Genomic DNA, 25,978 nt, shown 5'->3' with positions numbered 1-25,978 from the left:
GTGTGCACAGGATTTGTGAAACTTCCCTTTACCTCAAGTGATCAGCAGAGAAAGAAGCAGGTGCTTCGACATGGGGTGTTTATTATGGGAGCGGTACTTATCAATGCAAGTGGGGTTGTTATTGTTTTTGCAGGATCTGCATGATGTATTTTTCCCTCCCCACCCCCAATTCAATCTTCATATTTGCTTTCCAGGACAGCTCCAACCCGTTAAAAAAAAAAAAGCCTATTGCCAACTATCCATTTGCAATATTCTCAGTGACCAGATTGCATATTAAAAAGCCATCTGGAAGCACCCACAGTTGTCTGAGCTTTCCTTCCCGAGATTCTGTGCCAAGCAATGTGATCCAGTTCTGGCTGGCACCATTGCAAACTGTAAATGGGGGGAACTGCATATCTTAACACTCTCTCTCTTTCCCTCTCTTTCTCTGTGTGTATTATATGTATGCATTTAAAAATATTGCATATCAAGAAGAGAACTTCTAGCCTATCCTGACTTTTCTCCCGACACCCTTTCTTTCTTTTCTTTTCTTTTCTTTCTTTCTACTGGGAGTGGCCGCCGGGACCACATAACATCGGTCCTGAGAGATCTGCATTGGATCCCAGTACGTTTCCGAGCACAATTTAAAGTGTTGGTGCTGACCTTTAAAGCCCTAAACAGCCTCGGTCCTGTATACCTGAAGGAGCGTCTCCACCCCCATCGTTCAGCCCGGACACTGAGATCCAGTGCCGAGGGCGTTCTGGCGGTTCCCTCATTGCGAGAAGTGAGGCTACAGGGAACCAGACAGAGGGCCTTCTCAGTAGTGGCGCCAGCCCTGTGGAACACCCTCCCTTCAGATGTGAAGGAAATAAGTAGCTATCTTATCTTTAAAAGACATTTGAAGGCAGCCCTGTTTAGGGAGGTTTTAAATATTTATTGCTGTATTGTTTTTAACACTCGATTGGAAGCTGCCCAGAGTGGCTGGGGAAACTCAGCCAGATGGGTGGGGTATAAATAAATTATTATTATTATTATTATTATTATTATTATTAATTTATTTATTTTCTTTCTTTCTTTCTTTCTTTCTTTCTTTCTTTCTTTCTTTCTTTCTTTCTGAGCAGGGTGCTTTTGTGGGGTGGGCAGGAGGGCATAGGGGGAGCATTCCAACATATGACCTTAAAGCTGCAACAAGGTTCTGCTGATTGTGTAGTTTGGCCCCTCTGCCTCAACTGCCTTTTTGAGTACTGATTTAATGCTTGGGTGCTATGTGGCAGTTTGCATTGTTAGTTAATCTTAATGTGTACCGGCCATCTTTCTCCAAGCAGGAAGACAAAGCTGCATAGTTTAAAGGCACGAGGAAAGGTAGGAAGGAAACTAACTAATAGACTTTATTTGCGTAGCCGACAGGCCATAGCATCAAAGGACAAACACCAACAAAAATACATTACAAATATAATTACCATAAAATCTTATGACCTATTAAAACCCTAGGTAGAAGCTGGATTATCATTCATCAACGACCCTCTGTCCCATGGGTGGCGGCCTTTTCTCTGGTAGATTTTTTCAGGTCAGTTAAGTAAATAGACCAGCCAAATTGAAAGATTATAAATATAAATATAACCTCGGAGGGATGGTCAGGACAGGGAGAAAGATAATAATAACCAGATGCAGATAAATTAATAATCTCAATACTTAAAACTTGGCAGAGGTAATAAAATGATAATAATAAAACATAATTATAATAATAATAAGATCCTAGGCGAGGAATCCGGGTGACAACACTGATGTCATTCAGATAGCAGCTCTCAGTCTCGTTGCTCTCTCGATAAATCTGGCAACCTTCTCTGTTGTCGAGCTGTTCTGGTCGGCTAGGAGTGAGAACAATTTGGCTTCACAAGAGCGGCCCGGGATGGCAGATGGAAGGAAAGGTATAGATCAGGCAATTAATCCTAAATATTTTCCTAGGAAGCAAGGCTGGCCCTCGCCTTGGAGCTTTCAGTGCTGGGAAAGGGCTAGAGTGACAGCAGCAGTAGAAGTGAAAGTCCCACCTGTTGCTCAACAGAAATTGATTATTTATTCATCATATCGGCTACCTGCATTCATGGCCCATGGGCACCCAAAGAGAGATACTCTAATTACAAAAGCATAAAGCACTGGGCGACAATGAAATACGATTAAAAAAAAATCCAATAAAAGCAAGTTCAACCGTCACATAATAAACAACAGTAAAAAAAGAGAAAGCAGCAAGCCTGACAGCTAATTTCTTGTATAAAACTAGCCTCCAGATAGGCTCATCCATCAACCACCAGCAAAAGCTTAAAAAAAACCAAAAAACCTTTCACAAAAATGTATTTTCTTGCCAGTGGAATGCAGCAGGGAAGGGAACTAGGTTAAGGCTCTATTTCAGAAGCATTTCTCATGGTGGGGGTGCTTGCTCCCCACTCTTAACGAAGAACAAAGTTTCTCCCCCAGATATCAGGGGCAGGAAGGAAATAGTCATCTATGTCGTAGATTCTACGAACCTCCTTTTTAAGAATGGCATCTCTGCCAATGGGAGTTTCGAAACAGCTCAGGTGCAGAAAAGAAAGAAAGAAAGAAACTTTATACACATAAGATTCTCCATACACATTTTTGGATTATCCTTGTAACGAAGTATAAATATTCTGCATTATTTCTTAATGTAACTAAATAAAATTATATTGAAGTTAATGGAGCGGTGAAACCAAACCAAACAGGGAAAGCAGATTTTCACCCAGTTCATTTCACGCCTTTAAGGCAAACTTTAAAAAAGCAGCAAAGGTAAATAAAGAATGTGCTGGAGAGGGAGAGTTCGCATACATTGCTGAAGGTATTGCAGATACTACCCAATGGGTACCCGAAGTACTGTGCACTGCTGTTGGGAGATAGTTCTAGCTTTTCCTTAGGCACAGCTTGGAACTCTATAGGAAATTTGCAAACCTGGCTTGATCAGAGAACTTGGAGTGCCACAAAATCTGGACATTTTGTATCACAGGCAACGACAGTTCTAAAATAATCGTATTTGTAAATTTATTGTCTTTACTCAGCTAACAGTGGAACTAGACTCTTATCTTGGATACTGTGTTCTCTGCATTTGCTGAGAGAAAAAATGTATGAGCAGAAGGACTGACAGGGAAGGATGGCTGCGAAACCCACCCTTCCTGCCTATCCTGTGCCCATCAATTGTCCTTGCAGGGGGTTAACTTTCCATTTTAGACCATCACCGTGAGAAAAAACAACAATTCTCTAGGGCAGGGGTCTGCAACCCGCGGCTCCGGAGCCGCATGTGGCTCTTTTACACCTTTGCCGCGGCTCCGGGGCGGATACTAGCGAGGGGAGGAGGCGCATTGTGCGCCCCGACACTCCTCACTGTGGCGGGCGCTGTACTGGCTGTGACGTCGCATGGGGGCGGTGCGTTAGTCACACACCGTCCCAACGTCACCTTCCCACCTGCTGTCAGATCATGGCTCCGGAGATATATTTGTTTTAAATGTCACAATGGTTTTGCGGCTCCCAGTTGTTGTTTTTTCTTCGGAAACGGGTCCAAGTGGCTCTTTTTGTCTTAAAGGTTGCAGACCCCTGCTCTAGGGGAAGGTTTTTTTGGGAGCGGGAGAGAAAAACATTTGGGAACTGTGTTTCCCCCATATCATGCAGCCCCACCCTAAGACCAGGGGTCGGCAAGGTTTGCCTCCTGGGCCGGTCCACTCCCGTGGAGATTGCTTTGTGGGCCGGATCACGTCTGCGCAGACGCAATTTCTGGCACCACGAAAGCAAGTCACCGCTCCAAGCTGCACCAGTTTAGTGCAGCGTGCGGGGACTCGCCAAGCGGTCGGCTCATGGGCCCTTTAAACGACCCCCGTGGGCTGCTTGTGGCCCATGGGCCACAGGCTGCCGACCCCTACTAAGATAAATCAGTGGGAGAGAGATAGGACTCCCATTAATTAAAGTGGACACGTCGCATCTCGCCACACAGGCCTGGGAAATATACAGCACTCTGGTATCTCCCCCGTGTGCTGCCTCAAACCATCAAGGAAACATCTGGGGCTCTCGGCATATGGAAACCCTGCTTCTACATCAAGGGCTTGAAGGCTGCTCTGTTTTGCTGCGTGAACAAGGCTCCAGCTCGGCAGAGAGAGCAATAAAAAGAAAGCAGGGGGCCTCCTCTCCCTTGCAACCTCCATCCTCAGCTGCTGAGAGCATCCATCAACCTCTGCCCCCTTAACATCTCTCCGTTCCCAAAAATAAATCTTCCCCAAAGACCCCTTGCTGCACTTCCCCTCTGGCACCAGGCCCTCCTGGCTTTTCAGACTCTTGCGCTCCAAGCTCTGAAAGGCAACTGTCTATACTCTGCGCAAGCAGAACTCGCTGGTCCCACCAACTGTTTATTTGCAGAAGCCCAGAGGCTTCTCTCTGATCTGCAAAAGGGGAGGTGGGGGCCTCGAACCTGGAAAGGGAATCCCACTGAGGGCAGGAACCACCTCCGACTCCTTAATAAGGGGCTGAATGAAACACACGGCACTGGGCCCACCCTCTGCCTATTCGGGGAAAGAGCTGGGTATCTTTGTACTTCTTCCTCCACTGTGGAATTGGAAACACCAGCCCAGTACGATCCATCCTCTAGAATGCCCTGCTAAGTGAGGAGGGACAGTCTTAAATAAATAAACAGTAACTCTCTGGTAGCAAAGAGGTCATAAAAACCGACCCTTGTTGTGGGCAAGCGCTGGTTAAGCATGCCAATGCTCTGATGTGCACACTAACTTGGTGCGAGCAGCTATGGCTTCAGAATTCCAGCATTTGCTCGCAAATCCAGGTGTTAGCTCAGTAGGGATATGCCAGGGATTGGTTGGATGCAGAGGAATAGTGGGAAGAACCCGCTGGGGAACCACCAAGGGAAGGCGGCTCAGAGCCTGGGGATTGGGGGTGGGACAACGATGGTGAGTGGTCAGAGGGAGAAGACAGGGAAGAGGAGGTGGCAGACGCTGAAGGGGTAACAGGGCACAGAGTTGGGAGAGTCTGTTGCAGAAAAAGTCAGGAGTCGGAGGTAGAAGCTGAAGCAGGAGGGTGGGAGGAGGGAGGCCAAGAGGCAGAGATGAGTCAGGCTAGTGAAAAGCAACAGGTGTCTCTCCCTTCCCAGAACCAGGAGAGGGCTGAAATGGGTGGGGGAAAGACAGGCACGCAGGCACAGTCTCCAGTTGCTTGGAAGAAGCCCTGGAGAGGGGAGGACTTACAAGGGTTTGGGGAGACAGGGGCTTTTAGACTCAGCAACTGATTTCATGGAGTCGGACCTACCTGCTGCTGTGCTCATTAGGCCTGAAACCCAGCCAAGAGTGTGAAGATCATGTTTCTGTAATAACAAGCTTTGAACTTGTGTAATTTACTTTTTTTTTTAATAAGATTTTTATTAGTTTTACAAAAGTTTTTATAACAAACAAACATAAAAAAAAACAGACAAACAAAGAAATATAATTTCAAAATATCCTTTCATAAACTTCTTTCCTCGGACTTCCCCATACCTCCCCTTTCTGCATCCTCATGTCCAAATTTTTTAGCAACTTATAAGTGTTTTTTCCCATCCTAATTCCTCATAGTCCTTTCTTGGTCTATTCTTATATTACTGCAACCCTTTCTTTCTGTAAAATCTCGACAATCTAAACTTCATCAAGTTTATAATAGTTCTTAAGATAAATCTTAAATTTCTTCCAGTCTTCTTCCGCAGCCTCCTTTCCCTGGTCTCGAATTCTGCTCGTCATTTCCGCCAATGTCATATAGTCAATCACTTTCATCTGCCATTCCTCCAAGGTGGGTAAATCTTGTGTCTTCCAATACTTTGCGATCAGTATTCTTGCTGCTGTTGTTGCATACATGAAAAAAGTTCTATCCTTTTTTGGCACCAATTGGCCGACAATGCCCAAGAGAAAGGCCTCTGGTTTCTTAAGGAAGGTATATTTGAATACCTTTTTCATTTCATTATATATCATCTCCCAGAAAGCCTTAATCTTCGGGCATGTCCACCAAAGGTGATAAAAATTACCTTCAGTTTCCTTACATTTCCAACATTTGTTATCAGGCAAATGGTAAATTTTTGCTAGCTTAACTGGGGTCATGTACCACCTATAGACCATTTTCATCACATTTTCCTTTAAGGCACTACATGCCGTAAATTTAATACCAGTGTTCCACAACCTTTCCCAGTCAGCAGACATAATATTATGACCAATGTCCTGTGCCCACTTAATCATAGCTGATTTAACTGTTTCATCTTGTGTATTCCATTTCAACAGCAAGTTATACATTCTTGACAAATTCTTAGTATTGGGTTCTAACAATTCTGTCTCAAGTTTTGATTTTTCCACCTGGAAGCCAATTTTCCTGTCTTGTTTGAAAACCTCCATTATTTGATAATAGTGGAGCCAATCTTGTACTTTGGGTTTTAGTTTTTCATGGCTCTTTAATTTCAGTTTCTCTCCATCCTGTTCTAAGATCTCACAATACTTTGGCCATCCGACCTCCATATTAACTTTCTTGTGGGCCTTAGCCTCTAAGGGTGACAACCATCTAGGGGTTTTGTTTTCCAACAGATCTTTGTATCTCATCCAAACATTAAACAATGCTTTCCTTACAATATGATTTTTAAAGGCACTATGCACTTTGATTTTGTCATACCATAGATATGCATGCCAGCCAAATGCGTTATTGAAACCTTCTAAGTCCAAGATATCTGTATTCTCGAGGAGCATCCACTCTTTCAGCCAGCAGAATGCTGCTGCTTCATAATACAATTTTAAGTCCGGCAGGGCAAATCCCCCTCTTTCTTTTGCATCTGTTAATATTTTATATTTTATTCTGGGCTTTTTGCCCTGCCAGACAAATTTCGCAATGTCTTTCTGCCACCTCTTGAAACAGTCCATCTTGTCAATAATCTGCAAAGTTTGAAATAAAAATAACATTCTAGGCAATACATTCATCTTAATCACTGCAATTCGGCCTAACATTGACAATCTCAAATTTGACCATATTTCTAGATCTTTTTTAATTTCTGACCAACATTTTTCATAATTGTCCTTATACAAATTCAAGTTTTTAGATGTTAAATTAACCCCTAGGTATTTCACCTTCTTAACCACCGTCAGACCTGTCTCTTCTTGAAACTTATTCTTTTCCATATCTGTTAGGTTTTTCCCTAAGACTTTAGTTTTTTGTTTATTCAATTTAAATCCAGCTACCTGTCCAAATTGTTGGATTATTTCCAACACTCTTTTTGTACTAGTGTTTGGCTCCTGCAAGGTCAATACAAGGTCATCTGCGAATGCTCTTAACTTATAGTGTTTGGTTCCGACCATTACACCTTTAACTTGCTGGTCATCTCTAATCATGTTCAGCAACACCTCCAGGACCGAAATAAAAAGCAATGGGGAAATTGGGCACCCCTGTCGTGTTCCTTTTTCTATCTTAAGTTCCTCAGTTATTACATTATTTACAATCAGCTTAGCTTTTTGTTCGGAATATATTGCACCCATACCATTCTCAAATCCTTGTCCTACCCCCATCCCATGAAGATTCTTTTTCATAAAACTCCACGAAATATTGTCAAAGGCTTTCTCCGCATCCACAAATATCAAAACTGCTTTAGTATTTATGTTCACCTCTAACTTTTCCAAAATATCTATTATGTTCCTAACATTGTCTGAGAGGTGTCTTTTTGGGAGAAAGCCTGCTTGGTCTCTGTGAATCTTCTCCATCAATACTCTTTTAAATCTTTTTGCTAAAATGTCTGCAAAAATTTTGTAATCCACATTCAATAACGAAATTGGGCGGTAGTTCTTCAGTTGAGTCTTTTCAGTCTCTGTCTTTGGTATGAGTGAGATATATGCTTCTTTCCACGATTCGGGTGCCTTTTTTCCCTCTAAGATCTCGTTACACACCTCCTTTAACGGTTGTATCAACCATTCCTTTAAAGATTTGTAATATCTGGAAGTCAGTCCGTCTGGCCCTGGAGATTTGCCCAATTGCATGTCCTGAATGGCACCCTCTATCTCTTGTTCTGTTATTCTCTGGTTTAGATCCACCTTGCTATGATGAGAGATTTTTTGTAGTCCATATTTATTAAGGAATTTATCTATGTCCTCTTCATTTTGTAATCCTTGGGAATAAAGTTTTTTAAAATAACTCACAAAACAATTTCTTATCTCGTTAGGTTTAGATATATTTTTTCCATCCACTTCTAGGCTTGTGACTGTATTTAATTTCTGTCTTTTCTTAAGTTGCCATGCCAGAAGTTTACCACATTTGTCTGCCGACTCAAATGTCTTTTGCTTCATTTGCTTTATTTTCCATTCTATCTCTTGGTTCATCAATTCCATATATTGCGTTTGATACAACTTAATCTCTCTCAAAATCTCCTGGGACTTTGGTTTTGATCTTAATTTTTTCTCTCCTTCTTTTATCTTTTCCAGAATTTTTCCCTTTTTCTCAATCTGTTTTCTCTTCTTTATTGAATTTTGTTGAATCAAAAATCCTCGCATCACAGCTTTACTTGCGTCCCAGATCACTCTTTTTTCCACATCGCCCTTTAGATTAATTTCAAAATAGTCCTTTAGAGTTTTTTGGGCCTTCTGAACTTGTGTAATTTACTGACCGGTTTTGCTCTGGGACAGGATATTTGGGGCAGCTGGGAAAAAATGTCATAATCAAATGCTGCCATTTCTTTTAACAGTTGCGCAAATGAAATCACCTACAGATTATTCCTGGCAGGAGCTTGTGTATGTGTAGGAAATTAAATATATTTAAAGCTAGGCATAAACTCTAATAATGTGGCCAGTAAGATAAAAGTTCAACGGAATCCCAGTAAGATTTTTGTTTTCAAACCCAGCTAAAAGGCAGCCAGTAGGAACGGTCGCTGCTTTCCAATTGTCCATCAATCTATCATAAACAAGAACCACCTAACAACTGCCATGGGATAGTTTATCTAGCTGCCAAAATCTGCCTGCCAATATTTCTTAAGAAATATTTCTTAAGAAATATTGTAAAATTAATGAATGCTAAAATGTTGAGGTTTTAGAAAAAAAAGGGGATTACAGCTGTAAAAGATTAAGTAAAAGAATAGAATAAGGGGGAAATGTGATAAAACCAAGGGTTAGGATTTGCTGAAACAAATTTGGAAATTGGGATGTAGAAGGGGGAGGTATGGAGAAGTCGGTGAAGTAAGGTTTAAGAAAAAAGGAGATGAAACTATTAAAAAAAAAACCAAAATCTGCCTGCCAAAGGCCTTAAATAACCAGTCTGTCCTTATCGGTAGTGAAGCGAAACAGCCCCTTTATTGCTTACACAAAGGTTTCACAATATTTCAGTGTTTCGGAGTGAGGGGCAGAGCCATTCTGTAAATATTTGGATCCCAGAACAGGTGTCTCAGGCTGGAGAAACACAATCCCACCCACCCACCCTGGGAGCGGAAGAGATGGTGCCAACACCATGTATTCTCACCCTATTTTTGTCCCTGTGCAGAAGCTGCTTGACAGGAGGTGATGGCCCAGCAAGAGAAATGCGTGTGGAGACCAGAGGAACCAACGCATCACAAAACACTTCCACCCCTCTTAAAACTATTGCCTGCCTCCAGCCTCAGGGTACGTCCTGACTGTTGTAAATGATGTTGTGTGTGACAGGAATCCAACTGCAAACAGATTATTAGAACCCTTTCTTTAACATGCACATAATCCAAGTTTCCTCCAGGGGTCCATGAACCTTCATCCTGCTTTTTCACGAAACTTTGGCACGGGTTGCTTTTTACTAATGAACCCCCTCCCCCTTTCCAAAATACATTTGGCCTGCCTTTGGGTTTTGGTACAGAATCACATGACTATAATTGAAGCCCATGCACTTCTAACGAGGAACCCAAACAATAAATAGATTCTTTATTCTTTACTTTTTACATTTTAAACCAATATTTATACATAAAAGTCTCGGGAAGCGGTATATTTCGTCCCAGAAAGTGGAGGGCATGCTCAGGCCAAATGTGCTATGCTTATGGATACCATATGTTTAAAGATGACAAAAAAAATATGTTCTGGAGGTTATGCTGCTTGAGTCATAAAGTGGTATCTTCTGCAGCAGTTATAAAGTAGTATCTCTGAAGTGGCATATGAATAAGAGTAAGGCAATGTCCTACAACATAGCAGTGGCTGGAGGGGGGTGGGACTCTAATTACAGTGGTACCTCGGTTTACATATGCTTCAGATTACATACGCTTCAGGTTGCAGACTCCGCTAACCCAGAAATATTACGTCGGGTTAAGAACTTTGCTTCAGGATGAGAACAGAAATCGTGCAGCGGTGGCGCAGTGGCAGCAGGAGGCCCCATTAGCTAAAGTGGTGCTTCGGGTTAAGAACAGACCTCCAGAACGAATTAAGTTCTTAACTCGAGGTACCACTGTAATCATCATTTTAGGTAGGGTAGGAAATAGAGGCATGTACTGTTCAAGCCCTGCAAATAACATTAAGTCTTTGGATTCGCCAGGCCTGGTACAATGACCGAAAGCCTCCCTTTTTGACCTTGATTGTAACTATCATCTGCTTCCTGCACTTGAAACCCCAAGCCTAACCCCTACCCCCAAACTTCATCTCAGAGCTAAACTAAACATTACATTAAGTACATTATTTGAAAGTGCACTTAAGATTTTCCACTTCTCTTTCTTAGCAAAAAGCCTGTGTGTGTGTGTGTGTGTGTGTGTGTGTGTGTGTGTGTGTCCCTGTGCTGATACAGATAAGGATCATAGCACTGGGGCAGGGGAGGAGAACACACTTCCCTCAAATCTCCCCACCCTCAGGTGATATTTGCTCAAGTGCAAATAGCAGCTGCAAGGGGCATTTTCCATTGGAAAACAGTAAAGCGGAAAGTGGTTACTCCTCTCCCCATCCTACGTGACAACACAATCCCAATCCAGACTGCCCTCTGCCCACCATTGTTGCTGCTGCTGGCGAGTTATAACTCCATTTATAAACAGTGTGCTTAACAAAAGAATATGGAGTTTGACTGCGAGGCCCACCAGCCCTAGGCCCGAAAACGACTGTCACAGGTGTGGATTCAATCATGGCTGCCGTGACACAGTGAAAAACAAGCAGCCACTTCAGTCTCCAAAGGGGAAACAGCTACTCTTGAGCACTCAGCTAACTGGCAGGCATTGCTTTGTAGAGACGCCATTTCTTTCTGTTATTTGAACGCAGAAAACAATAACAAAACGTCTCCCTCCCCCCCAAGCCAGAGTTTACAGCATGTCCTCTTTTTTTGGCAGTTAAAGGAAGATAGAACTCGAGATTAGAGGCCTTTTCACAACTTTCAGTTATTCTGCCAATTCAGGGTTTGGGAGGGGGATATTACTTGTGTCATACAGACACACAGGCTGCAATTATTTGATCCCACGAGGCTTACTTTTGAGTAAATACGCATAGGACCCAGATGTCTCTTTTCACAAAATTAAGACTGAGAAATCAGGAGAGAAGACTGCTGAATGTGTTCTCAGCTTCTCTTGTAAAACACGGGGCTGAGTGTTGCGCTTCCAACCTGCACTATTGGCTCAGATATGTTATTGCCATAAAAATAGTAATTTGCCAAGTAACCGAGTCTGGAGGCTTATGTTTCTCATTTAAGACTCAGAACTGTGTGCTCTGTGTTGCTTTTAACTCCCAGCTGTCTGCTTCTTACCCTGGAAAAATGTGGATAAAATTTTCTAGTTCTAAATACGCACCCACCCACCCAATGTTCTCCTTCTAACAATGCAATCGTCCACACCTTTCTATTCAGAAGCAATTTCGACTGAGTTCAGTGGGACTAACTCCCAGGTAAACAAGTACAGGGTTCTAGTCCCATTCCATTTTTTAATTTGTATGCCACCTTTCTATGGAACTGCAATCAATGTGGTTTTGCAGCCTCAGTGTTTTTTAAGACCGGTATCAAAATACCCAGAGACAACAATGAACGTACTGTTAATTCTGGCTTCTGAGGGACAACTGGTGAGCAGATTTCTGTCGCCAACAAACCCCAGCCAGTGTAAGGAAATGTATTTAATTTATTTATGAGAAGACTTCTACCCTGCCTTTCGCCCATAAAAAGAGACCCAAGGCAGCCTAACAGAATCAAAATTAAAGGAAGTCAATAAAAATCAATGCAGAATTAACAAAAACATAGAAATACCACAGATATACATAACCCCACCCCCCATAAAGGCAACAGGAGTATAATTAACAGCAGCCAGACTATCCAGTCCCCAAACAACAGCACCTTAATGGTGGTTAAGTAAAAGTGGCCAGATCTGAAAACAGTGCAGGTCACACGTGCAAAATGGGAGTTGCCTGTCTTTCAGAATACCCAGTATAAAGTCTATGCATGTCCTCACAGCTGCTTCACACAGCGGTCACGTTTGTCATGGCTTCTCTGGTGTCACATCAATATTCTCTAAAACAGCATCATAAAATGCAATGGGCAGGTGCATGTGAACATGCGCTGGACACAACCACTCAGACTCCCTGCCATGTGTTTAAGACCACCATTCACATTTTATGCATTTGCTGTGGGTAACACAAATGTAGCTGAAAAACAACAATGCTGCTATGTGAAGTATGAAGTTGAGTGTCAGTATGGACTGGATGAGGATACGATACAATAAGGAATAATGAACGAGACGCCCATGGGTAAATTAACGTGGAAAACAATTGTCTTCCATATGGACAGTCAAGAACCAGGGTCATGAGGCTGAAATGAGGGCAAAATCCAGGTGAAGCAGCTGGCAGCTCATGGTAAGCTGAATATTAATTTAACTTGGGGCCTGTAGAGAAGGGTTAAAGAATAAAGTCAAAACAAACCAGTAAAAATATATATACACAAAAAATATATATCTATAGTCTTGCCAGAATACTTCTAATTGAGGATGAATTCCAAACCTAGGTCTGTTACAGATCACTAACTTTTTCTTGTGCTAGCTACCTCCAAAAAGCAACTTTAGCTTGGTGCTTGCACTGGGAGCCGGATGAAGAGTTTGCTCATCACAAAGCTTTAAGAAATCCGGATCGTTTGAAGCCGTCCTTACTCCTCCGTCTGTACGTGCCCTTTCAGTTCAGAACTGTTGCTCTGAGCCAGACTTTTATAGTAAGCAGGCTCGTTGACCTCTGTCTCACCACAGGCTTCCTCTTAAAAGTCATATTTCTGTTTATGAGCTTTTCTAAGGACTGTTAAAAGCCTACGGTGGCTCACAAAGCAATATGGTCTGCAGTTTTCATTTGAGACTTTGCTTAAGGATGCTCTTCAGAATCGCTTTCATCTCAGCAGGGTGGGAAACATCATGGGGCAAGCAACTAGGAGCAGACTTTTCATTGTGTTGCAGGCCATTCGAGTGTAATATTTAAATAGTATATAGCTCAGATAAAGCAAACTGCTGATGACAGAATTACTTATTTTTGGATTATTAAAAATATTGGTTCTATTTGCACCATGCTGGTACTTTAATTATTTGATTTCTGGGCTGTGCAAAATCCACCCTCTCAAACAAGGTTTCCCAAACTGGGGTCTCCAGCTGTTTTTTGGACTACAACTCCCATCATCCCTAGTTAGCAGTAGTAGTGGCCAGGGATGGTGGGAATTGTAGTCCAAAAACAGTTGGAGACCCAAGTTTGGGAAACCCTCCTCTAGAACAGTGTCTGTCAAACAGTGGGACAGGACTCACCAGTGGGTCCACTTTCAGGCATGCCTTAGTGCAACAGCCTGCTCTGTCCCTCTTCACTTGCTTAACCCCTTGCCTGCCGTCGCCATAAGCCTTTCAGCTGGACCAATGCCAGAACCAGCAACTTCTTGCATGTTTGAGTAAAGATGGCCAGGAGACAGAAGGGCTTTGGGGATGAGGAGGGAGGAAGCTTCCTCTAAGGGGAAAGGGCCCAAGAAGGTGTTGAAGGAAATTAGAAATGGAATAGGAAGCTAAAATAATATGAACAGATAAAATTTTGATATTTATTAGAAACAAGCAAGCCAAGTGGGAAGAAAGAGGACGGGGATAAGAGAGGGAAGCTGTTAAAGGAAGAAGAAACAGATGTAAAAGGGCCAGGGTGGAAAGAAATTAGGGGGGGTTCAGGACAAGGGTGGGGGAGAAAGAGAGAGCGAGAAAGGCACAAATTGAGTGTGAAAGGCAAATGGGAGAAGAAATTACAGGAAACGGATAAAAATACTTTGGGATGCACACCAGGGTGGGAAGGAGAAAATTTAAAAAGAACAAGCCTTCTGTATGTTGAGGCTCAACCCTCTGGGCCAGCAAATTCTGCCTAAAATGGGGGTGGGGCAGCTGTCACAAAACCTCCGGAGCTAATGTTTGTATTTAGCTTGAGGAAAGTGACGTGGCAAAGAAGCTAGCAATTTCCAAGGCGGGTTAGATAAAAACTGATTACCAGTAATTGCCAGCTGATTATGCCAAGCTCTGCCCCCAGTCTCCAATGGGCCATGGGGGTAATGAGTTTGAAAACCCCTGGTCCAGATGATACAGCCCAACGAATTCTTGTGCATGGGAATCCAAACGGCACCTCCATGGCACTAAAACGAACGACTTGCTCGCTTTGAACCTCATCCTACCTAACAGTAAGGTCACCTCAAAGAATATCCCAGGGGCTCCTCTCTTTATTTCATAACAAAACAATTTTAAAAAAATGTACCTTCCCGTGTAACACACAGGCTGCACACTTTTTCCAATCTCATTTCAGAATTCTAAAACTGTGTCCTGGCATCAGAATCCTGAACTGTTGCTTGTGAACTTTTAAAGCTAAACATAAATAGCGCAACAAGGCTGGACGAGTTTTTAAATCATCTGGCTTGACCGTTATTGGGTGTGCTCACTCAGCACACCTGGTTACATGAAACGAAGTGGGAGAATATGTGTGATTCATGCTCCCTCTCGCCATGTCCCCATATCTTATTCAAAGCCTGGAGGTGCACTTCCAGGGGAATAAGTCTGCACACTTTACACAAGATGCAAAAGCACTCAAACCTCTGCTCACTTGACATCTGCAGTTGTCCTATGTCAGATGGCGGTGGCATTTCCAAATACAATCAAAGGAGCAAAACTACTCAAGAGCTCAAATGCTTCTGTTATGGAGAATGGAAAGCACTTTCGTTGTGAAGAAGCATCGTTGGGGAAGTTGTTCTTCAGTAACTTTACTTCTGCTCAACCACATTTCTAAATTCCATGTTTAATATCTGCTTTAGGAATCCCCCTCACTGCACCAATAAAAGCCAATAGGTATATTACATTCAGAACACCATTTCATCAGCAGCATACACTCAAATGATTGCTCTGAAGTGGTACAGCCAATTATGGATTATTGCTTCTTTACTGTCTGATTCTTACTCATTACATCATGGGAACATGAGCCAGAGGAATCCTGCCAGACATTGCATCAGACAAGATTCTTAACCTCAGACTGAAAGTCCAAATAAAACAAAACATATTTTAGTATTGTACTTAAGCTTCCTACATCGTTTCTTGGAAGAGGAAACAGCCCATTGATGCAAACAAATAATACAGAGTAAGATGATGTTTCAGGACAAGGAAGATGGACACAAATATCTATTTAATCAGATTAGCTCCAGTTTGGCCAGGGCTGGGAACCTGTGGCCTTGCAGACGTTGGATTCCAATTCCCATCAGCTCCTGAGAGCATGTCCAATTGGCAGGGACAATTGGAGTCGCAGTCCAGAAACATCTGGAGAGCTGCAGGTTCATCATTCCTGAATCAGGTCAATTAGGGTTGCCATATTTCGTTAATCAAAAATATTTTGATTTTTTTTATTAGTGGATACCCTATGGGACCTGAACCATGTGTACTTTCCCCTTTTGCAACTCTCCCCCCTTTAACTTAGCTTACAGGGTTGCTGGGTGAAACAAATGAGAGTCATGGACCTGTGCAACACCTCTATTTTCCCCATGTTAATCAGACAGCACATTTTTTAAAAAACAACAACAATACATGGTGAATTGATAAGCATTTTGAAAACTCATGGAAGGAAAGCACCTCTTCAGGACATACACAGGAAGACATGCTTCTTAAAGGATGGTGCCTGCCTCCTGTAACTTGTGGAGCATCCTCTAAAAACAAGGATTTTGTTGTTGTTTCACATATCAGCCACTCTTTGTGTGACACAGTTGCTGGGAAACAAAGACAAGCATTTGGGCTGTGCTTGACTTCCTCTACTGCCTGTGTGCTTGAACTGATGGGGGTTTTATGATGGCAGCATGATCAGAAATAGAGAATTTATTACTTCATTGCACTTAGTCATGGGTTTCCACCCCAGAATAAAAGATGCCGTGATCATCTCTTACGATCTCTTCCTACCATCACTTCTTGCCTCTCTTTGATATGGCATAGTCCTCATGTAGGGGACTGTACTACTTGAATGGCACAAGGGGAGCTGTTTGCACGAAACACTGGCAAACTTACGTTAGTGGGCTTGCTAGTTTTTAAATGGCCCTCTAACATTTTGTTAAACAGAGGTGGCAATTGTACTGCACAAATAGTAATTTGGGAAAAGAGGAATAACAGTACCGGCCTACAGAGTCATGGAGTCATTTGGTATATTCTGTTTCAGAGTTGTTTGGAGTGCAGCAGATTTACATGGCACAGCCTGCTTACTATAGCCATGCAGCCCTGCAGCTATTACAGCAGCGCTAGTGGCGATGCTCAGAACAGGTGGTCATGTTGCTTGGGCACCTGCAATGACAGAAGGCTTTTCAGTTTGAGGACACTGCTGCTGCTGCTTTTCTTTTTTGAAAGGAGGAGAAAGGGATGAAGAAAGTCTGAATGAGGCATAGCTGCTATTGTTGGCAAAGCTAAACAACAAATACCTTCTAAGGAACCATCAGCTTCTCTTGCTTGCTCTCTTCCTGGTCCTGGGGTCCTCACCCTCCCCAACCTGATCAGGAATCCAGGTGTGCTAACATAGCAAACAGGAAGGGAGCGTTGACAACAGGACCAAGCAGGGAACAGGCTGGAGAAGCGGTTGCTGGCTTATCTTTTGCTGCGCAGGAGGAGTTAAAGGTTACTTGTTTTTTATTCTGTCATCTTTCTTGTTGGTAACAGTATGGTCCTACCTATTTGCTTCAAGATTTCAGAGGTTCACGCACTGCCTCAAAATCCTGCCCCACCTATTTGACCAGAGGCAAGAAATATGTTTGTACAGTGGTACTTCAGGTTAAGTATTGAATTCGTTCTGGAGGTCCGTACTTAACCTGAAACCGTTCTTAACCTGAAGCACCACTTTAGTTAATGGGGCTTCCCACTGCCGCCGCGCCGCCGGAGCCCGATTTCCGTTCTCATCCTGAAGCAAAGTTCTTAACCTGAAGCACTATTTCTGGGTTAGCGGAGTCTTTAACCTGAAGCGTATGTAACCTGAGGTACCACTGTACTCATTTCCATGGGAAACAAAACCTCTCTCAAACCACTTTCAGCTCTCATAAAACTACTGTCTGCCTTAAAGTCTTTCTTTCTGATGGCAACAGCTGCCATGGACTATTGTGGCTATTAACATTTTTCAGGGCAGTAGAGATTCCGTATTCTTAACAGCAGTCTTTTCAAGACATGCATAAAATGGGAATTTGCTGTTTTTAGAAGGCTTGTGCTACCCTCTTCCTTTACTGAAGTCAGTAGATCTTCTCTTCTGGAATGAATTTAATGGGCCACCCGCTACTAAATGTCACAAAGAGGAAATAACGTTTACACTACGGTGAACAAAACTTAAATTCAAGGGTTTTCTACCCTTGTAACTCTCCCTGGCAGGGGAACAAGGGAGGTGGAGAGGCTGCTGTATAAGGCAAACTACCGGCTATTTGTTATACAAACGTATAATCAAATGCCAAATTTGCCAAACAAAAACCAAAAAAAGCACACACCTGTTTTCCCTGAAGTCATCTTCCCCCATTTAGGCCCAAAATACATGGTTTTGTTTTGTTTTGTTATAAAAAGCATGCTTAAACTGGCTACTGAAGAAAGAAGTGCTGTTTACACCTCACTTAAGATTGAGTTTTGCTAACATGAGATTGCCTTTGGTTAACAAGCACCCAAACCCAAGCTCAGACACTGCTGGGGGTTTTTTTGTAGGAAGGGGGGGGAAGGGATTATATGTACAAATATATGCAGCTATATGTATAAAAGAGTCAAGAGCCATGTTGTACTATATTTCTGTTAACACAATTTCATAAGAATATTCCTATACTGTATACCTATTTTATAGTTATAAACACAGCTGTAAGCATGTTCTGGATAATTTAGGAAATTTGGAATGAAACTGTGTTATGCATATAATATACAAGAATTGTTCACGTCTTTAGCAAAGTTGGGAAAAATCCTTATTTCTTGTCAAGGCGAAGGGTCGAAACAGGAATTAAAGAAATCCATGTGAATTTCTTGAATTTTCAAAAAATTCCATCTCTACTGCAATCCAATATATTACACACACACATTCTTTATTAAGGTCCAATGACCCACACGAAACAGTTTCGAAAGCAAGATACAGCAGAAATACAGGGTAAAGATTATAAGGCAGTCCGGAGCATGTTGATTTCTAGATCTTATTACCTCTGAGACAAACTTAGCCACGGCCAGGGTATTATCCTTTGACTTATCTTCAAGAAGATACTTGAGACAGAAGGTTTCAGATTTCGCCAGTAAGTTTACCAATAAGGGTTTGATTAATTTATCCCTGGCTTGTTTATACTGGCAACGGTGTAGTAAGATATGCTTCATACAGTCCACATCCTGAGAACATAAACAGAGCCTATACTGATAGGGTATTCTGGCCAGTCTGCCATTTAGTACTTCAGATGAAAATACATTTAATCTGGCTTTGGTAAACGGTCAACAATAGTTAGGTACTGAAAGATTCATAAGATATGAAGATAACTGAAAATCATGTCCATATTGAATCCCAGTTGCAAATGGTCCACAGGTTACATAAGATCGAGATCGAAGATCGCTGTATGAAATGTCCTATAACCTCTGCCTCAGGGATTTAAGGGCAGTATCATAACCCAGATGATATAAAAAGGATGGTGAAAGTCCAATCAAGGAGGCTTTTCGGGCCATAGTTTTTGACCAGGAACTGATAGACTCCTTGCTGGTTAAATGTACAAGTAATCCCTTCCCCAGGCCAAATCTTTAGCCAATATTTCAAGGCAGCCCATCACGCTTGGGTGTAAAGCCGACATTCACTTGTTTGCAGAAATAGAATTGAATTAGGAACACAATTTGTAACCTGAAGTAGGGACCGAAGGAATTTTGCCTGGAACCCATCTAACTTAGGAAATAGACCATTTGAAGCATAAAGGAGTTGGGGAAACAATTTTGCATATATTACAGAAGTTTGATTTCAAAGGGACAGAGGAAACGTTTGTACAGTTGTACCTCGGCTCCCAAACGCCTTGGGAGTCGAATGTTCTGGCTCCCGAACAATTGAAAACCGGAAGTGAGTGTTCCAGTTTTCGAATGTTCTTTTGGAAGCTGAACATCTGACAGGGCTTCCACGGCTTCTGATTGGCTGCAGGGTTGCCAATCAGAAGCTGAACTTTGGAAGTCGAATGTTTCAGAAGTTGAACGGACTTCCAGAACAAATTCTGTTAGACTTCTGAGGTACAACTATATTATGATGAACATTGAGAAATACCGTATTTACTCAAGTCTAATGTGTCATCAAATCTAATGTGCACCTCAATTTTCAGAACCTTGAAACCAAAAAAGGTATTTGCTGACGAATGTAAACCTTGATTTTCGCAATGTAATTTGGCCAAAAAAGGTGTGCATTAGATTGGAGTAAATACAGTACAATGCATTTGTTAAAAGCAAAGCTACATGTTAATGTTTTGTGCAATACAGTGGTACCTCAGGTTGAGAACTTTGCCCCAGGATGAGAACGGAAACCGTGCAGCAGGAGGCCCCATTGGCTAAAGTGGTACCTCAGGTTAAGAACAGACCTCCTGAACGAATTAAGTTCATAAAACGAGGTACCACTGTATAAACATATTTTAATTTTGATAAAATGTTTACCTACGTGTATGATTTTTATTGATGAACATGCATCTGTGAACCATACCTTGATCTAAAACAATGAATTAAAGATCAGGGATGAAGTTGTTGGTAACATTAACAGCTCAAGAGACAGTAGTGATTGTCTCTGGAATTGCCGTCCTCTGCTCACTTTTTATGGAGAATCCAGATAATGTCACTGAAGTCCAGTGTTTTCTGCGTTGACAGCCTGTTCTCCACCACTCTGACCTGATTTATGATTATTTCCCCCCCAATAAAACGTATTAATAACATCAGCTGGTCTTATTGGATCACTTTTTAGCAGGCTCCTTGTATCTTTTATTTAAACAATTCCTGTTTGAAGGTTGAGCCTTTTTTCAGCTTCCCGTTGACTACAGCTAAATTAGTGATTAATGTCCTTTAAAATAAGATTTCCACTCAAACACTGGGCTGTATAAAAAGAGGGTGACAGTACTAAGCTCAGGTGGGTCGAGGAACTACTCTGAGTTTTGCCCTCTATGATTGCATGGGCCTCATCCCTTGGGGCAGAAGCTATTTTCACCTGAAATCTAGTAGCATGCATCACTTGGACAGAAGCATTCACTATATTAGGCTACAAGATCCTATCCTAGAGCTTTAACATGGCAAAAATCACTTTGGGCAGTTCATACACTGGGGCACAAGAATAAGTGACAGTGCTGGCCCTTAGGCTAAGTGGTAATCTACCACTTAGTTGAAACAGGCCAGGACTCTGCTTCGCTTTTCAGATGAAAGAGGTTCCAAAGAAAGTATTTCAAGACATCATGTGATGAAGGAAGGAAATCAGGAAGGCCGGTTTCAGCATCTTGTGTTCATCTGGGTAAAGGAGTTGATTCTTCCTAAACAGACTGTTTCCGCGGCGCAATGGCAGGGAGCCTAGGAATCTGCTCCAGGAGAACCAGAAGATGCCGGAAAATCAGGAATCACAGGAATAAATATGGAAATAGCCAACCGGGAGTCCGTTCATTTGACTCACACTTCATGATGCTAATGCCGGAGGCCCCTCACAGCTCTTTAATGAGTAAAAGAGACTTGCCAAAGCCACTCCCTTCCCCATAAAACTGAAGCACTATTTGGATTGCATTGCGTGTGAATGTGTCAAGCTCACCCATAGTTCAAAGTCACCAATAAGCCAAGGATGTGAACATGGAAGTACGGTAGTTCTATCTATGGGCCACCTCCGAAAGCAGCAACATGCAAAACATATCACCATAACCTTGGGGGATACTGTGGATAATATTCTTCGAACCGCTAACCCCCGTAGATCTATTAGCAGGTTTGGAGTTTATGTTTTGGGTACGGACTATTAAATACCAAGTGACCCCATAGGGATTGGCTGTCTTCCTTCGGTGCCGTTGGCTGCTCATAGCTGAACAGCAAGTTTCCATACCATTCAGTTCATCACATCAGATTGGAATCCTCCACCTTCCTATCAACTGAATACCTTTGCCGCATATTTAATGATCTATTATTTTTATGCCGTTCTGGATTTAGGAAGTGCCCCTTTACCCAAAAACATACATTTGGAGCTTTCACTCTAGTAGAGAACAGGAGGTGCTAGGGAGCAGGGGGGAAGCAGAACAAACGGAGAACGCTAAGCTCTGGCTCCCTTGCAGGATTTGGCTCCCCCTTTCCGGACAATGAATGCACAGGGGAGGAAGGGGTGGCGTCACAGAGCCAGGCTCTCCCCACACCTGCCAATCTATATGCATTATTTGTAACAGGGCCCCCCGTGGAGGCTTTTTCCCTTTGCAAACCCTATCCAGCTCTCTACACAGGTTCGGTTGTGGGGAGAGTGATATCATAGTGGAAAACTGTTCCTGACTGATACTGTTGTGTGTGCATAGGCTCTCTTCTGACATCCGTTGTATGACTCTAGGTCTGGCGCCTTCTCGGTAGTGGCACCCACCCTGTGGAACGCCCTCCCACCAAATGTCAAGGAAATAAACAACTATCTGACTTTTAGAAGACATCTGAAGGCAGCCTTGTTTAGGGAAGCTTTTAATGTTTGAAGTTTTATTCTGTTTTTAGTCCTCTGTTGGGAGCCGCCCAGAGTGTCAGTCAGATGGGCGGGATATAAATACCGTGGACGCTCAGGTTGCGAACGTGATCTGTGCAGGATGCACGTTTGCAACCCGCAGCGGCGCGTCTGCGCATGCATGGTTGTGATTCGGCACGCATGCGCAAAGCACGATTTAGCGCTTCTGCACATGCATGACTGCTGAAACTTGTTCTGGTACTTCCAGGTTTCAGCAGTCCGCAACCCGAAAAAACGCAACCCGCAGCATCTGTAACTTGAGGTATGACTGTAATAAAGTTGTTGTTGTTAATATTATTATTATTATTATTATTATTTGTTGGCACAATGGCACTCTCCCACTTCACAGACACACTGCCAGGCAACACACCTTCCTTGAACCACCTGTAAAGGCTTTTCCCAATTCCTGAGGCAGCCCTCTCTCTTTCAGACGTTACAATGAATGCGTGTAGATTTGGGACACAGCCTGTTGCTGCATTGCTGCACCCCCAGTACTGAATGAGCATACCCAGTATCTGAAAATGACTCCATTTGCAGGGTTTTAGGGTTTTTAAATGAAGTAAACGGATGCCCCTCCTGCTCACAGTAGATATACAAATACGGGTAATATTTGCGCTGCTTAAAGAAACATTCACTTAATAGTGTTACAAGTGAAGCGTCTACAAGAAGCTATTTCTTCACTTGGATTCTTAGAACTGAGTCAATTCCCAACAGAGCAGTTTCAGTTAACTTCTCTGCCTCCCGGTGCATAAAGCAGCCTATTGAAAAGCATAAATGATCAGGAGCTCGGAGCTCAGAGCAAGACTGGTACTTGGTTTTGAAAACCCTGCTTAGATTATCTTCGCAGCGATGGGTATTGAAAAGAGCCCTGCGTCCATTTATGCATTTTGAAAGTCTCTGCTAGCTGACGTTCACTTAACTATTCTGATGGAATGTGCGATTGTGTGACGGCTGCTCTTTTGGTTTCCTGAGCTTACGGCTTCCATTAATCAGTTTCCACCCAGACAGCAAAGCTTTCCATGTCGTGTCCAGGGTCTGTAACTGCCAAGATGTGAACATGTCAATATATTTGAGGAACTGGGGTGGAGGGGTGAAATAAAATATGCAAATCCCTTTACATAGCTTCAAACATGCTTTTCAGATCCATTTCTTTTTGAACTCTCGTTTTCTGAATGCGGAAACTTTACCAAAGCCTCCGAGAAGACCATAAGGTTAAACTAGACATGACAGCAACAGAATTGTGTGTTTAAACCTGGATATGTCACAACCACATAAAATCCAGGGGAGCTTAGTAGTCTGGGCTGTCTGAAAACCAGAATGCATTTCCATGATATATTTTTTTATGCAAAATCTCAAAAAAGGAGAGTTTTAGAGCTATTTTTTAGGAAATTGGCTGTCATGTTTACAAGGGTCAAATACCAGCTACGTCCGGGAAATTCAAAACATATGGCAACCCTAAGCAAATGTCTTCCAAAAAATCAAGTACAGTATTGTGATGAGAAATCCTTTTCTTTCCATTCTTCCCAAGCTATGCTCTCTTTAACATCAGTGTACGGTATAAATTGCATCTAGCACGCAATCATCTGGCATGATTTCAACCTTATGCAATTGAAAGCCGGTCAGTCAAAATCCCACAAATTAACTGTGTGCAAGGTGAAGATCTTAAAATCTTCTTTTGGGCCAAGTTTTCCTGGCATGGAAAGGTACTATGATACATATATGGTGGAATTGTTTAAACGTCAAACAATTTTGGGAAACAATATATAACGAAATGAAAAAAATGTTCAGATTTTCTATTGGGAATAATACCAGGAAGCCTAAAGGAAGAAGACAAGACCTTATATTTATACACAACAGTAGCCGCAAGGCTATTGATTGCGAAAAATGGGAAAAGTGGTATTGTACCGACAAAAATAGAGTGGCTTGCCAAATTATTGGAGTTCTACAATATATCCAAAACAATGGGAGAAATTGGAAAGATCTCAAAAGAGAAGATAGACAGGGATTGAAAGGTGTTTAAAAGATATACTTAGAAAACCATATCGAAAAATCAGAACTCCTATTAGAATAAACAAGTTCCGTTTCAAATACTGAAATACTAAATAAGATGGATAACAATGTGTAATAGAAAAAGAAGCATGAAATTAGGTTAAAGGTGTGTGAAAGAAAGTAATAGAAGTGGTAAGAAATTGCAACTGAGTAGATTGGAAGTCTAACACAAAGGTGGGGTGAGGGGTGGTGGGTGGTGATGGGAAAAGGAATTATCTGTGGGAATGAGTGTAGGTATGTTTGAACACTTTTAAGGATTGTATGAAATATATGTTTGTATGCTTGTATATTTGTAATATATGTGTATTATTTTAACAATAAAAAAATTAAAATTTACAAAAAAAGGAAAGAGCTTTTAAGCTCCCTGCCTTACTTACCAGGCTTTGGGATGGTCTTGCGAGATTTGGCAGGGCCACCTGAGTTCCCATAATATCTTGTGAGAACTCAGCCATGAGGCCATCCCAGAGCCTGGTAAGCGAGCTCTCTGCCTTACCTGGAAGGTAAGGATGATTGAGCAGGGCAATTCCAGGGGGGTGGTATGTATCTTTGCCTATATGTGCCATTCCAGAAATATAACCCCCATGCAAGACATAGTAGTAGTAGTAGTAGTAGTATGGAACCATGCAGGCCTCACATGGTCAATTCACATTTCTGGCGTACAGTGGTACCTCAGGTTAAGTACTTAATACGTTCCGGAGGTCCGTCCTTAACCTGAAGCACCACTTTAGCTAATGGGGCCTCCTGCTGCTGCCACGCCGCCACAGCATGATTTCTGTTCTCATCCTGAAGCAAAGTTCTTAACCTGAAGCACTATTTATGGGTTAGCGGAGTCTGTAACCTGAAGCGTATGTAACCTGAAGCGTATGTAACCTGAAGCATATGTAACCTGAGGTACCACTGTATCTGCATGCAGCTTTTACAGATGTTGATTTTTATATGTGACTAGGCTTCAGAAAGTATCATGTATCAGTCCAGCCGTGTGTTTTTTCCAATTAGATGTCAAGCTGAGGGCATATACACACATGTGCATTTGAAATCTTGTGACATTTGAAATATCTTCCTCAAGGCAAAGGGGTCCTCAGTGTGTTGGCCAAATTCCAACATGAGTAATGAAGAATTTATCTACCAAAATGCTTCGTATGGCTGGAGCAAGGCATGACATTCTTTCACATAAAGTTGACAAAACTCCTGTTTGCTACAAGGCCTCCTTTTAAAAGGCACGGCCTGGTAGCTGACAGGGCACCAAGACTCCCTTAGCCTACCCTTTGTCCAAAGTCTCCTTGAACCATATATCTGATTCTGCAGTGTAGATGAGAACTAATGTATCCGGTTTGAGTTAAAGGAGTGTGCAATGCTGAAAAACAGGGTTTTGGGGGGTTGCCGGGTGGGGAGTATCAGTTTAGCAGAGGTGCTAACAAGTTCATGCAGAGAGAACTGTGAACATTGCACTGATACGGCCTTGAATCTAGCACTGCTTGTCTGTGTGCTTGCTTCTGTGCCCCAATAAATATATGTTTATAAATAGATCGTTACAAAAATATCTTTATTCCTTTCTCTCTGCCCTGTAAAGACTGTTGGGAACAGGGAAGTAGTGCGTGGAAACAATATAATTACTGTCCACTGCTAAATAATTATCACCACCTATTCCAGAAAAGTTGACACATCAAAAACAGTGCAGGTACTCTGAAAATAATGCCAACAGCTAAGTCAGCTGCGAAAATTTAATGAGGGAACAAGTGGAAAAGATGCACTATAGAATCTCATACGGAAGTCATACACTGACAAATTCTGATGTTTCAGTCCAAAAAGAGCAGGTG

The 25,978-nt window shown here is 42.3% G+C and overlaps 2 protein-coding genes across 5 annotated transcripts in view; one reads left to right on the top strand and one right to left on the bottom strand.

The window, feature by feature from the left end:
- LOC309532166 (uncharacterized protein) overlaps positions 1-25,978 on the top strand; it is a gene marked incomplete at its 5' end in the record, with an annotated part of 91,719 nt that overhangs the window by 29,456 nt on the left and 36,285 nt on the right. The window contains 2 exons of the transcript XR_014219608.1: positions 9,499-9,617; positions 14,727-14,812. Of the gene's footprint in view, positions 1-9,498; positions 9,618-14,726 lie in introns of the transcript that reaches the window.
- Positions 1-25,978, bottom strand: part of CHST3 (carbohydrate sulfotransferase 3) — a 46,145-nt gene that overhangs the window by 7,856 nt on the left and 12,311 nt on the right. Inside the window, exon 1 of one of the 4 annotated variants that reach the window (XM_082222109.1) lies at positions 5,287-5,308. The exons of 2 other annotated variants lie outside the window; for them this stretch is intronic. The gene's annotated coding sequence lies outside the window, so the exon portion shown is untranslated. Of the gene's footprint in view, positions 1-4,441; positions 4,918-5,286; positions 5,309-25,978 lie in introns of those variants that run through there. One more of the 4 variants, XM_082222108.1, reaches the window with a different exon arrangement.

Source organism: Podarcis vaucheri, assembly GCF_965113315.1.
Source record: "Podarcis vaucheri genome assembly, chromosome: 5".
In the NCBI taxonomy this organism is placed as follows: Eukaryota; Metazoa; Chordata; class Lepidosauria; order Squamata; family Lacertidae; genus Podarcis; species Podarcis vaucheri.
This window is presented reverse-complemented; position numbering and strand designations above follow the sequence as displayed.